Source organism: Eublepharis macularius, chromosome 2 (genome assembly GCF_028583425.1).
Source record: "Eublepharis macularius isolate TG4126 chromosome 2, MPM_Emac_v1.0, whole genome shotgun sequence".
NCBI classification, from domain to species: Eukaryota; Metazoa; Chordata; class Lepidosauria; order Squamata; family Eublepharidae; genus Eublepharis; species Eublepharis macularius.
Window position 1 is genome coordinate 180,053,596 of NC_072791.1, and position 12,339 is coordinate 180,065,934.

General features: G+C 47.8%; 1 protein-coding gene across 2 annotated transcripts in view; it reads left to right on the forward strand.

Annotated features, from left to right (window-relative positions):
• Nucleotides 1-12,339, forward strand: part of ARHGAP15 (Rho GTPase activating protein 15) — a 634,574-nt gene that overhangs the window by 106,203 nt on the left and 516,032 nt on the right. The window lies entirely within an intron of this gene.

Consider the following 12,339-nt stretch of genomic DNA (forward strand, 5'->3'; position numbering starts at 1 on the left):
AGGTTTGTACTTTGAATAGAGAGCTGATCAGCAATAGCTTGACATGCTATGAAGTCCCTAGGTGGTGCTTTGCATGAGGAATTAATAACAATAGTGAAAAATGGCTATTTGAGAAAGGTCTCCTAAACATGATCATGGCGTTTGGGAAAGCAGTCATATCTGTTGGGGAAGAACTGGAAGTTCTGTTATATCCCTTATTCCCTGCATTAGGACAACATCTAGTGAACAATCTGAGGTAAAAAGCAACTAATAGGCCTTGAGATGTATCACTGACTTCCTTGCCTCCAGAAGAAGAGAAGATTTCAAAAAGTCTAAATTTAGTAGCCTGTACCTTTCCAGAGTCTACATTTATCTGTACATGAGTTACAAATGGCATATGTAAATATTTGGTGTATAGAATGTGGTTACCAAGTTGGCCTGGCAATCAGTGAGGACACTGGGGGATATGGGGACATGGGGGGGGCAGCTGACTATGATGATGTGATGGCACTTCCAGGGAAACCAAGAAGTGACATCATGCCTCTCTGGCAATCACTGGAACTCTACTGTAAAATCACAAAGTTTGGGGCAATTACTAGAGACAACTGACATCATTTCTGGCTTTCCAGGAAGTGATGTCAAGCCATCACCAGTGGCCCTTTCTAATTGTTTTTCTTCCATTGGCCACTGGAGAGCCAACAGGCAAGGCCTACTGGGGTGGAAAATTTCCCACATCCAGTAAGCACATGCCAACCCTAGCCCAGAATCACAATATCATGGACCTCCAGATTAAAGACTGCCAAGAAAGAATTAAACTTCATGGCAATGTTATTTTCAATGCTTTGTTGTGAAACATATGACATGTGAAAGCAGCTGTAGACCTTGTTTACACATTACCACTTTAGGAATAAAGCCCTAATCCAGTGCAGCTTCTGGGGGGTGGGGGGAGCCACGCACAACACGAGAAGGTGCAATTTACAGACTGGAAAAAAAAAACCTTTGAGATTTCATAAGCGATTGATGACTCCAGTGCTTAGATGAAACATGTTCCTCCCTTGTTTCCATATGTCATGCAAATAGGTTCTGGGTCTCCAAATCATTTCCTCTAGAACTTCCTTGCCTGCTTGCTTTGGTTTTGCTCCTTTTTTCTGTACATGAGTAGCATTGTTTGAAAAGGTCTGCTCTTTGCTGGCAACCCCATGTCCTGATGGAAATATTTATTTATTTATTTATTTATTTATTTATATTTATATAGAGAGAGGGGGGGCTCAGGGCAGATTATAACCAAGTTTAAAATCATATTTCATAGTATATTTCATAGTATATATATACTATTACATAGTATATATATACTATAGTATATATATACATAGTATATATATACTTATATATATATAAACACAATGGCACACAATCTAGACGACCACCTTTTTAGCCATCTCTGGAGTATTTTGGCAGGAAAATATGAGAGATGGAGGTGTTACTAGTAAGGAGGGCATATCGGTACTCCTCTGGCTAGGGGGCACCGCCCAGCATCAACCATATGCCTGGCGGAACAGCTCTGTCTTACAGGCCCAGCGAAAAGCTAATAAATCTCACCGAGCCCTGGTCTCATTGGACAGAGCGTTCCACCAGGTTGGGGCCAGGACTGAAAAAGCTCTGGCCCTGGTCGATGCCAGGTGGGCCTCCCCAGGGCCAGGAATCTTTAATAGATGCTTATCGCTAGAGCGAAGAGTCCTCTGGGGTTCATATGGGCAGAGGCGATCCCGCAATTACGCCAGTCCCAGTCCATATAGGGCTTTATGGGTTAGTACCAAAACCTTGAATCTGATTTGGTACTCTACCAGCAACCAATGCAGCTGACGCAATACCGGCATTATGTGCACATGCATTGGCATTTGGTGATGACCCGCGCTGCTGCATTCTGTACCAGCTGTAACCACTAGATCAGGTTCAGGGGAAGCCCAGTGTAGAGTGTGTTACAGTAGTCCAGCCTAGAGGTGACCATTGCTTGGACCACTGTAGTCAAGTCACGGGACGAAAAGTAACGGGCAAGCTGCCTGGTTTGTTGAAGATAACAAAAAGAAGACCTGGCAGTCGCAGTGACCTGATCCTCCATTGTCAAGTAGGGATCCAGGATCACCCCCAGACTCCTAACTGTCGGAGCTAGTGTAAGCACCGCCCTATCAAGTGTAGGAAGCCAGGGTCCTGACTCCACGTTTCCACGACTCAATGATAATACCCAAGAAGTTTTCTTTTTGTGAATTCTATTCATATTACTTTCACATGCACAAATATATGATCTTGATTTTTAAAAGTCTCTGGATCTTTTGCCACTCTTGTATATCTTTCAGACCTTCATTGGAATGAAAAATTAAACTAAACACATTATTTGGTCTTACCTTTCTAATAAATAGACCCTTCAGTATTTCCCTAATTCTGTCTACAATTTGAAGGCACTACAAAGTTAGAAGACGTTTCATTCTATCTCCTTTTGCCACACATTAGTAACATAAACAGTGAAAATGGATGGTTGCTACCATTCCTTCCCAAGTCAATATATAAGCAGATGCCAATAATGTAAGTTTCAAGTAAGTCTTGTAATTGCTTCTAAACTATTTAATTAATGTAGTTGCATGGGAAGCAGCAAGGAAGGGAGAGAGAGAGAGAGAGAGAGAGAGAGAGAGAGAGAGAGAGATCAGACTAATAAATATTTGCTGAAACTTTAATAGGCATGTGCCTAGGGAGATAGTTCTGTTTTTTCAGAACATTTAAGGTGTTTGCTCTTACAAAGGAGGAGACAGACCCCTAACACCAAGCAGAATGCTAAGTAGTTAAAAACTTAGCTCTTATGACACATGATGCATTTTGGAGGTCTGGATTGTCTGAAGAACTAATGACACTTTTGTTAAATGTGCTAACAAGCACATCATCGCCCACCTAGATTTTTGCAAAAAGAGAAAGCAGCTGATGAGGAGTTAGTTAGCATTATGGAGCCCACAGAGATTCTTATTGTGCTATTTAAAAGAAAAACCCTGGATAGAAATAATCTAAAACTTGGCTTGGCGGGTGGCTTCAAGGGCATTCACAGAAATAATTTTAGTGAGAACAGGGACACTCAAGTGACTTCTAGCTGACTTGTCAGAAGTATGTATGTGTCAAAGTACATACAAATCAGTAAATTCAGAATTTATGTGGCAAGATCCCACCTTGCCCTCGAGGAAACCTATTGAGTATCATTTAAAGGTTTATCTGAGCCTTTATGGGGTTCTAACCAGCTCCAGTTCCCATTCTCCTTTCTCCTTTCTCAACGTTCTTCAACTTCTGCGTCTACAGCAGGGTCTCTACATGGATACTTTAAGGCTGCTTGAATAATATTTTGCATTTATATTGCATTTCTCATGCTTTATCTCAATGATCTTTTCAACAACTTGTAAACCGAGTAAGTATTTTAGTCCTCATATTGCAAATAGGAACTGAAGGCTCTGAGACAGTTAAATCCAGTTAGTAACCTAGCGGCCAGGGCCAGCGTGCCCATTGAGGCAGGTCCAGCCCCCGCCTCGAGTGCTGAGGTGCTGGAGGGGGCGCCAGAGGGGGTGCCGGGGCAGGGGCACACACTGCAGAGCTGGCATGCCTGGCCCACAGGTGCTGCAGCCTGCCAGCCCTCCTGCCCCACGCTGCCGCCGCCACCACCAACACACACCCCCGGCCGGGCATAGCAGCCATGGGCCAGGCACGGCAGGCTTCCGGGGCGGTGTGCAGAACCTCCCCAGTCACCTGCCACGCCCAACTGGGAGCGCGGGCAACCTCGCACTGTCCCAGCCGCCCACTGGCCAATGGGGCTCGCTTGCTGCATGATGATGTCACACGCAGTGATGTCATCATGCAGTCCAGGGGGCACGCACATGCACTCCATATGTGAGCATGTAGGGGCAGCCATGGGCACCAGAGACCATGGTGCTACCCCTGCTAGCAGCTGAGGCAAGATTTGAACTAGGGGCATCTTACTTCATAATCTCTTAACCATTGAGATGCACACATGAAAGTGAGAGAGAGGTGAGCTCATGAGTAGAGATGGGCATGAGCAGCAATACGAACAAAAAAAAGCCACGAACAGCCCAATCTGCTCTTCGCGAACAAGCTGTTCATGAGGTCCCATTCTAAACGAATAGGTGGTCATTGCAAGCCTCGTTCATTGCTGTTCGTCAAGCCAGATAGTCTGGCATCTGCAGTCAGTTCCCTTGGCAACTTAGGCAGAGATTGTCTGAACTCTGTCTGAACTCTTGCTGTTGCCCTGGAAACCCCAATCTAAGCCCAATTTAGTTTGATAAGCAGGTCTTCCTTTTAAGTGTGGCACTCCAAATTTGTTACAAGGGAGCAAAGAGCGGGGTGGGTGGGCTCCCAGCTCTGGCTTAGTTTGCAGACAGTGGAGAGGGAGAGAGTTGCTGTTGGCATTTTTATAGAGAGATTGCATTGGAGCTTGAAATTTCTTTGTGTGTGGTGGGTTAGGGATCTACCCCTTCAAGTTCCAGGGCTGCTGCCAGGCTCTGGGTGAAGCTATTATTTATTATTGGTACCTTTCCTGCTGCCTGCTCAGGTAAGGTTTCTGGGAGTGGTGCAGTAGGGATCTTGATTTGGATGATGGCTGGAGGTGCCCATCTCATGAGCAATCAATAGTCCACAGAACATGACGAACCCTATATTGGAGCCTTCTAAAGACTTTCCCATGCTGATCATATGTTTATCTCTGAGCCAAAGAGTAATGAGTCAATGCACATTAAAACAAATCTCTGTCTCTCCTGGGCCGATTCCAGACGGCCCTCCCCATTCCAAAACATCGCACCTCGTCGCGCGGAAAATGCGAAATATCGCGTTTTCTCGCGCGATGAGGCGCGACGTTTCGGAATGGGGAGGGCCGTCTGGAATCGGCCCTGTCCTTCATCCTTATAAGGTTTTTTTTTTTTTTTTTAAAAATCACACTCTTAAAAAAAAGTTTTTTCTTTGAATGTTGAAGACCTTTCAGTGCTGCTAAAAGTTTTGTCCGCAGTGGAAATCAAAACAGGTGTCTACTTACTAAATGAATAAGATTACAAAGAATCTTAACATTCTAGGCAGGAGTGTGACATAGAAGAAGTTCTGCAAAGATTGCTCAGTTTTGCCTCCCAACTAAACATTTTCCTCAGTTTGTAACTTCTTCTTAGTTAGCTGTGACTAAATAAGTTATCTCAGCGCTCCAAGACTGAAGTGTTAAAGTGCAAAGCTGTCTTCAATAAATGGTTGGTTTCCCCAGCCAAGCGAGTGGTACATTAATTTTCATTGTTGCAGCAGGACTGGCTGCTCCATGGCACTTCTCATCTGTATTTCATTAAGTCACATTCTAGGGTGGAACACTGCAAGTTTGGAAATGCAGAAACAGTTCAAGGAATTGATTCTATTTGTTGTTTCAGTTCAATAGACCTTTGATCTGAAATGTTCAGATGTGCCAGGCTGTTCCACTTCAGCCACTTTTAACCATTGTTAGCATAATAATAACCTTGTTATCAAGTTGTTTGCATTAATTCTATCAGATTAGTAATAGGAAGTTACAATTTCACAATACCAGAAAATGCAATCTTCACTGCCTCGGGTAACATGCTAGAAGATTCACTAATAACTTTACATCCAAAGAACATAATTCTGTTATTGTGCAATATTGAGTTTACCTCGAAATAATAAAATAATGTGTTTAAGATAGGGCCCAGGCATAAGGGTTTCTTGGCATTGTGCAAAATATAACAAAAACCATTGCTATTTATATGGCAGCCTTGCCCACAAAAATTCCTCAACTAACAAGCTGGAAAGGAGAAAAAAAGAACCACAAGATAACCCCAGCAACCCAAAAAGGAAACAAAAATGAAACTTTCAGGCTGTTACAATGTTAGGGAAGATTTTTAAACCTTAAATGTTCATATATACAGCACAATTGCTCTTATTTGAATGGGCTTCGGGGGGCATTCAGAGATTTTGTTAAGATGGAATGTTCTGTAATAGCATAAGGGTTCCATTGCCTTCGTCTGCACACTGATTGTACAAAGAACCTGCTTGAGTAGTAGACGAATAGCACAATCATATGCAGATTTCCTCCAGTGTAAAGCCATTGGTTTCAATAGGCTTAGGCTGGAGTAGCTGTGCATAGGATTGCTATGTGAGAGTCAATACAGGTGACCTTTAGATGTTGTCCTGAGTGTTTGAGAGTCTTTACATGTCAACAGTTTCTGGATGGCTAGAGAATATTTAAATGACCGAATGGCTTGGTTAAGTACTGGTGACATGGATATTCCCTCTGGATTTAGACATCCCAACAGAGCCAGTTCCAAAGGAAGGCTTTGTGCACAGGGTTAGTTCACACATACATTTGGTTCATTTAAATGTTTGCCCATCTGTGTTTGCCCATGTGTCTCATGTGGCTGGGAAAACATCAAAGGGCCACATATATTACAGTTTCACCACATGTTGAGTCACACAATTCATCTGAAGTGTAGTAAAATCCTCTGCTGATTGGCAAGATAATGTAAATAATCAAACTACCCTGGAGTGAGAGATCTTCAAGTTTATTAATGTGTAGGTTCAGTTATCCAATGATCAAATTATCATGAGGAAAAAAAGAACCATGTACACTACCTTGAGTGATTTGTAGGAAGGGCAGGAGAAAAATAGAAGAGAAAATTTTCTTGAAGTTGTGATGCTAATGCCATGATAATGACCTCACCGAGGTGATAGACCTATATTTTGGATGTATGACTCCAGATTGCTGGTTGCTCACAGAATTGAACACTTCCACATGAATAATATTCCCTACTATGAAGGTCAGGGTGTTAAATGATGTTGGAAGAGAGTTAGTGCAATATATAGCTTGACCAGTGTGGTCTCTACCCCCAACCCTCTTCCTGACAGACTTAATCCAATTTGCTTCTGAATATAATAAGTCCAGCACCAAGAGAAGGAAATGGAAAGAATAGTAACTAGAGATGGGCACAAAACGAACTATGAAACAAAATTCCGTACGGAACAGCTGGTTCGTAGCCAAAGAACCATGTGTTCCATGGGACCGCATTTTTCCGAACCAACTGAACTTTTCTTACTGTTCTGTTGCTGGTTTGGACACTTTTGGCACCAAATACTCCCTCGCCCAGGCAATGGTGGGAGTCTTTAGCTTGCCCCCAATCTGAGGCCTCCAAGCTTGATTGGCAGCTGTCCCTGCCAACTAGAGAGCTCCCACTCTGGCCTATCCAGCCAGGAAAAGGGGGGGAGGGTTAGAATCTCCAAGGCAACTGAGGAGATGGGCCTTCAGCAGCCATTGTAACACCAATCTCTTCTTTCCAGAACCATGTTAGGCAGGTTTTTCTGCCAACCAGAGTGTTCCTCTGTTGTTCAATCTCTTGGCTTTCCGCATAAAGAGGAGATGCTGTGTGATTCCTGGTTTCAGTTTCTCTAGAGTGGGAGAAGGAGGAAAGCTTGGTGTCTTGGTGGCTGGCTTTGGTGTTGGGATTAGGATTTAGATCTTTGGCCTGCACTTCTGGCTGCTGGAAAAGGGGCTGAAAAGCCTCTTTTCATTTATCTTGCTTTCTTGTTTTTCTTACTGACTGGGGACTGGGGAGGTGTTTGGTTTCTTCCCCCCCATTCTAGTCTTCCCCCCTGAACCCCAAACCTCGGACTGGTTCGGAAATTGGGTGAGTTCGTTAAGTCTGTGTTCCGTGGAAATTAACGAACCATGAACAGAGTGGTTCGTTTTTTTTCTGTTCTGTGCGCTTCTCTAATAGTAACTTTTATTTTCCCTCAGGGACAGGGAGATAAGGTGGTTCAGAAAAGAGGATAGAAACTATTTACGTGTGTAACACAGTCTTGCTAGGCCCATTCCTTTATAAGGTTACAGTTCTGTATTTCGGAATGCAGAGAGCAGTAACAGCCAAGTTTTCCACAGAAACTGGTCTCTAATTCACCAGTCTCCTAGCAAAGGTTTTCTTTCAGCCTACTTCTCTGGAAGCATTATCCTCTTTCTATCCCTTTACTACTTTTGCCTATCCTTGCTCAAAAGGTGGACTCTGAGAGTTTTGAAGTCTATTGAGACAGGACCTCTCCAGTGTATCACTCTAAAAATGCAGGCCCTATCTAAGTAAAAACTGAGAGAATCTCCTTTTTTCCTCCCCTCCTCCCCCAAATCTGGCTTCTCAAGCCTTTCCATGGATCCTGATTGGCTACTCCTCTCACACACCAAAGCAGGAACATGGCTGTTTACTACATTCTCCTCAGCAGTCCCTCTGGCATGGGGAAAGGTGACTTCTAGAGTCATGGGAGCCACCTGCACTAAAAGCTCCTGAGAGCTACAGTGAGGAGGGGGAAGAGGATGAAATCATTCCCTCCGTCCACTTCTGTAAGTGCAGCTCTGTTGATGGAAAAAGGAGGAGGGACGATTTAGCTCTCTTCTGCTTCACTGCAGCATCCTGACCTGTATGGCTGTTAGTAGATGGGGAGGGGGGGACTTCAATCCCAGGAATCAACTTGTTTTCCCTGAGGTCAGAAAAAAGCTCCTTGGAGGGAGGGCAGAGGCATAACAAGGGTGAAGTACTTGCCTCAGGTACACAAAGCTGAGGGGTACATACACACACCTAAAGACATCTCCTATTCCATGCCATCAGGAAAAGGGGGCATTTATATAAATTAAAACAAATAAGGGTGGCTGGTTCATTAATACAAAAGGGGGGAGTCCCACCAAGCTCAGCTTCTTGCTGCTTGCCTCCTTTACAGAAAAAGTAAAGTTAAGCAAAAGCCTTACTGAACTTACTCACAATTTAGGTTTTGCAGGCTGTCAGCTCCCTCCTTTACCAGTCTTAATTCTTCTTGCCTATTTGTCATTTGGACCTTAGCCAAGGATGTCCTTACACTGGAGCTAGAGGGCTCTCCCCCACCCCTTATTTTTAAAGGCACAGGCTCTATTCTGGACCAAAAGCTATGGTTGCCCAACGCAAAACTGTAGAAAGAGGGCGAGGCATATTAAAATAAGGAAAGATTGACAGGCTTGGTTAATGGATGCGTATGGAATTTAGTGACCAATCAGAAACTCATAAAGGTTGCAGAACTCGCTGACCAGTTTCCAGTTATATCAGTGGAAAGTAAGTGAAGCCAAAGTCAATTGGTGTGTTCATCTTCGTTCTTCTGTGCCTCCACACATGGGGACTGCGCAGGCGCAGGCCAGCCGCCGGAGAATTTTCTAGAGCTTCCATGGCTCCGAAGGGGCCGTTTGTCGCGCGCCTCAGCAACCGTTTTCCCGCCCAAACGGTCACGTGATCCTCCAGCGACCAACGGCCCCTTCCCTCAGTTCTCTTCTTGCCGCCGCTTGGAGAGAACGTGAGCTTCGTTGCTCTGTGCTTTTTTGTGCTTCGTGCTTTATTCTGACTGATTGCTTGGCTTTTGACTTCGGACTTCGTGACCTCGACTATTCTTCGGATCTCGTTTTGGACTTTGTTGTGGACTCGGTAATTTGACTCGGACTGTTATTGACCTTCCTTTCGCGTGCCCCTGAAGATGGCCTCAAAGGCTCTCTTCAAGCATTGCCTCCAATGCCACACGAAAATGGCCAAGACCGATGGCCATGAACTGTGCCTGTTTTGTCTGGGGGAGACCCATAATGTGTCGGCCTGTAAGATTTGCCAGGGCTTCACCAGCAAGGCCCGGCAGGAGCGCAAGGCCCGACTGAACTCCTCCCTGTGGCAGAAGGTCATGTCCGGAGGCGCTCCGTTGCCCTCCCCCAAGGCCGGCCCTAGCCCCTCTGCCGAACGGCATTCCAGAGCTGGCTCAGTGGCCTCCGCGAGGTCGGGGTCGAAACCGCGTCCCCCGAGTACCTCGACGTCGAGAGCGGCCTCTCCAGCGCAGGGACTGGTGCGGCCGCCCCGTAGCGCGTCTTCTACCAGGTCGGATCCGAGACCAGCTTCGGAACCGAGGATCCTGGTACCGAGTCCCCGGTCGGAACCGACGACCGGTTCGATCCCGATCAAGGCGAAGAGGTCGAAGCCGAGGTCCCCTTCGAAGGCGAGGAGCGCGTCGGTTCCGAGGTCTTCTTCGGAACCAGCGAAGAAGAAGAAGAAGACCAAGCATCATCGGTCGCCGCGTCCCGCTCCTCAGGAGGAGGTCATCGTGCTTCCTCACACGCCTTCCCCTCACCTGGGCTCCCCTGAGCCAGAAGGCATCTCCGTGCCAGTGCCGGATCCGATGGCCTTCGAGACGGTGCCCGCGGAATTCTCGTCGGGGCCGGAGCCGAGCCCGCGCCGTCGGAGCCGACCATCGCTTGCCCTTCGGTCGCCGAGGCTGGAACCGAGCCCGTCTCCTCGTCGGAGCCGTCCGTCGCCTGTCCGTCCGTCTCCACCTCCGGTCGGTCGTGAGCGGCATGGTTCCGGGGACAGTGTCCGATCAGTCCGGTCCACTGCGTCCCGGCATCGACAGGCTTCCTACCTCCCCTCGCCATACCGTTGCCAATGGGAGGGGGCACCTGCGGGCTTCTCCGTGTCGGAACCGAGGCCTTCGACATCGAGGTCGGCGTGGGCTCCCCCTCCGCTCCAGGTTCCGGAATCCCAGCTCGGTTCCGATGAGGAGGATGTGGAGAGCTTTGGCGGCTACCAGTCGGAGTCCTGGTCCGAACCATCGCCAGCTGAGGAGCTAGTGCCATCTGCGGACTCCCCATTCGAGGACCTCCGCATCTACGCCGACCAGATGGCAAGGATGGCCCAGGCTCTAGAGATGGATATCTCTTCAGCAGTTCCCCAGACCAAGGACAAGCTCCTCAAACGTATTTACGGGGATAATCCGGCGTACGTTGGGTTTCCAATGCTCGAGGGTATTGAGGAAATCGTGGAGAAGGTATGGCAGGTGCCCTGTGATCAGCCTCCAACATCCAAGAGGATTGAGCAGCTCTACAAGATCAAGCAGGGCACCTGGCCGGCATTGGTGAAGCACCCTCCACCTTCCTCCTTAGTCACGGAGGAATTCAACCCCCGACGGTCGGGTCACTCTTCGGTGCCTGCCGATAAGGAGGGCAAGAAGCTGGATGCCATGGGCAGACGCCAGTACATTGTCTCTTCACTGGGTCTGAGGATCGCCAACTACCAGACCATCATGGCAGGGTACCAGCTGTACCTCTGGGAGAAGTTGGCATCCTATACCCGAGACCTCCCGCCTGAGCAGAAGGCTGTGGTGTCCCTCCTGCAAACAGAGGCTGTCCGGCTGTCTAAACAGCAAATGAATGCTGGGAGCCACGCTGCTGACACTGCTGCTAGAGGGATGGCTTCGGCGGTGGTCCTCAGGCGCCACTCCTGGTTGCGGTCTATGGCCCTGTCCCAAGAGGTGCGTTCCAGGGTGGAGAGCATGCCCTTTGAAGGGGACTCGCTGTTCTCCAAGTCCACCGACGAGACCCTGAAAAAGAAAAAGGAGGACAGGCAGACGGCACGGTCCTTGGGTCTGGCTCCTGCGGACAAGCCCTCCTCCAGGCCACGGTACGCTCCCCGGTCCGGCCCTTACCACTACCAGGGCAGATACCAACAGCAGCGGCCAGGCTACCATCAGTATCCTGCCTACCAGCAGCGGCCTTACCCTCCCGCACAACAGCAAAGGAGGCGTCGGCCCTTCAAGCCTCGTCCGGCACAACAACCGGCCCAGCAGAGAGATCAGCAGGGCGCCGGGAGGCAGTATTGACAGGTCGCGCCAGCCGTATCCCCGAACTTTTCGGACAGACTGAGTCCACTCCTCTCTGAGTGGGAGTCAATAACATCTGACTCATGGGTCTTAACTATTGTTGAACTGGGATACGGGCTGGAGTTCGTTGAGCTGCCTAGATGCAGTTCACCCCTGGCAGCTGTCAATAACACTATGGCCGAGCTGGATGCGGAGATCGTGTCGCTCTTGGCCAAGGGTGCTGTGGAAGAATTGCCCTATGAGTACTCTGTAAAGGGTTTCTTCTCTAGGTTCTTCCTGGTCCCTAAGAAGGATGGGGGCTTACGTCCCATTTTAGATCTGAGGGGCCTTAATGCCTTCCTCAAGGTGACCAAGTTTAAGATGGTTACGTTGGCGGCTGTGATCGCCTTGCTCAAACACGGGGATTGGTTTGCGGTTCTTGACTTAAAGGACGCATACTTTCACGTGGGCATACGGAAGGAGCACAGGAAATACCTGAGCTTTGTTTACCGGCAAAGGGTTTTCCGGTATAAGGTGCTCCCCTTTGGCCTGTCCACTGCCCCACGAGTGTTCACTAAATGTGTGGCCCCTGTGGTTTCCTTCCTACGGGAAGAAGGCTGTACCATCTTTCCGTACCTCGATGACTGGCTCATCGTGGCT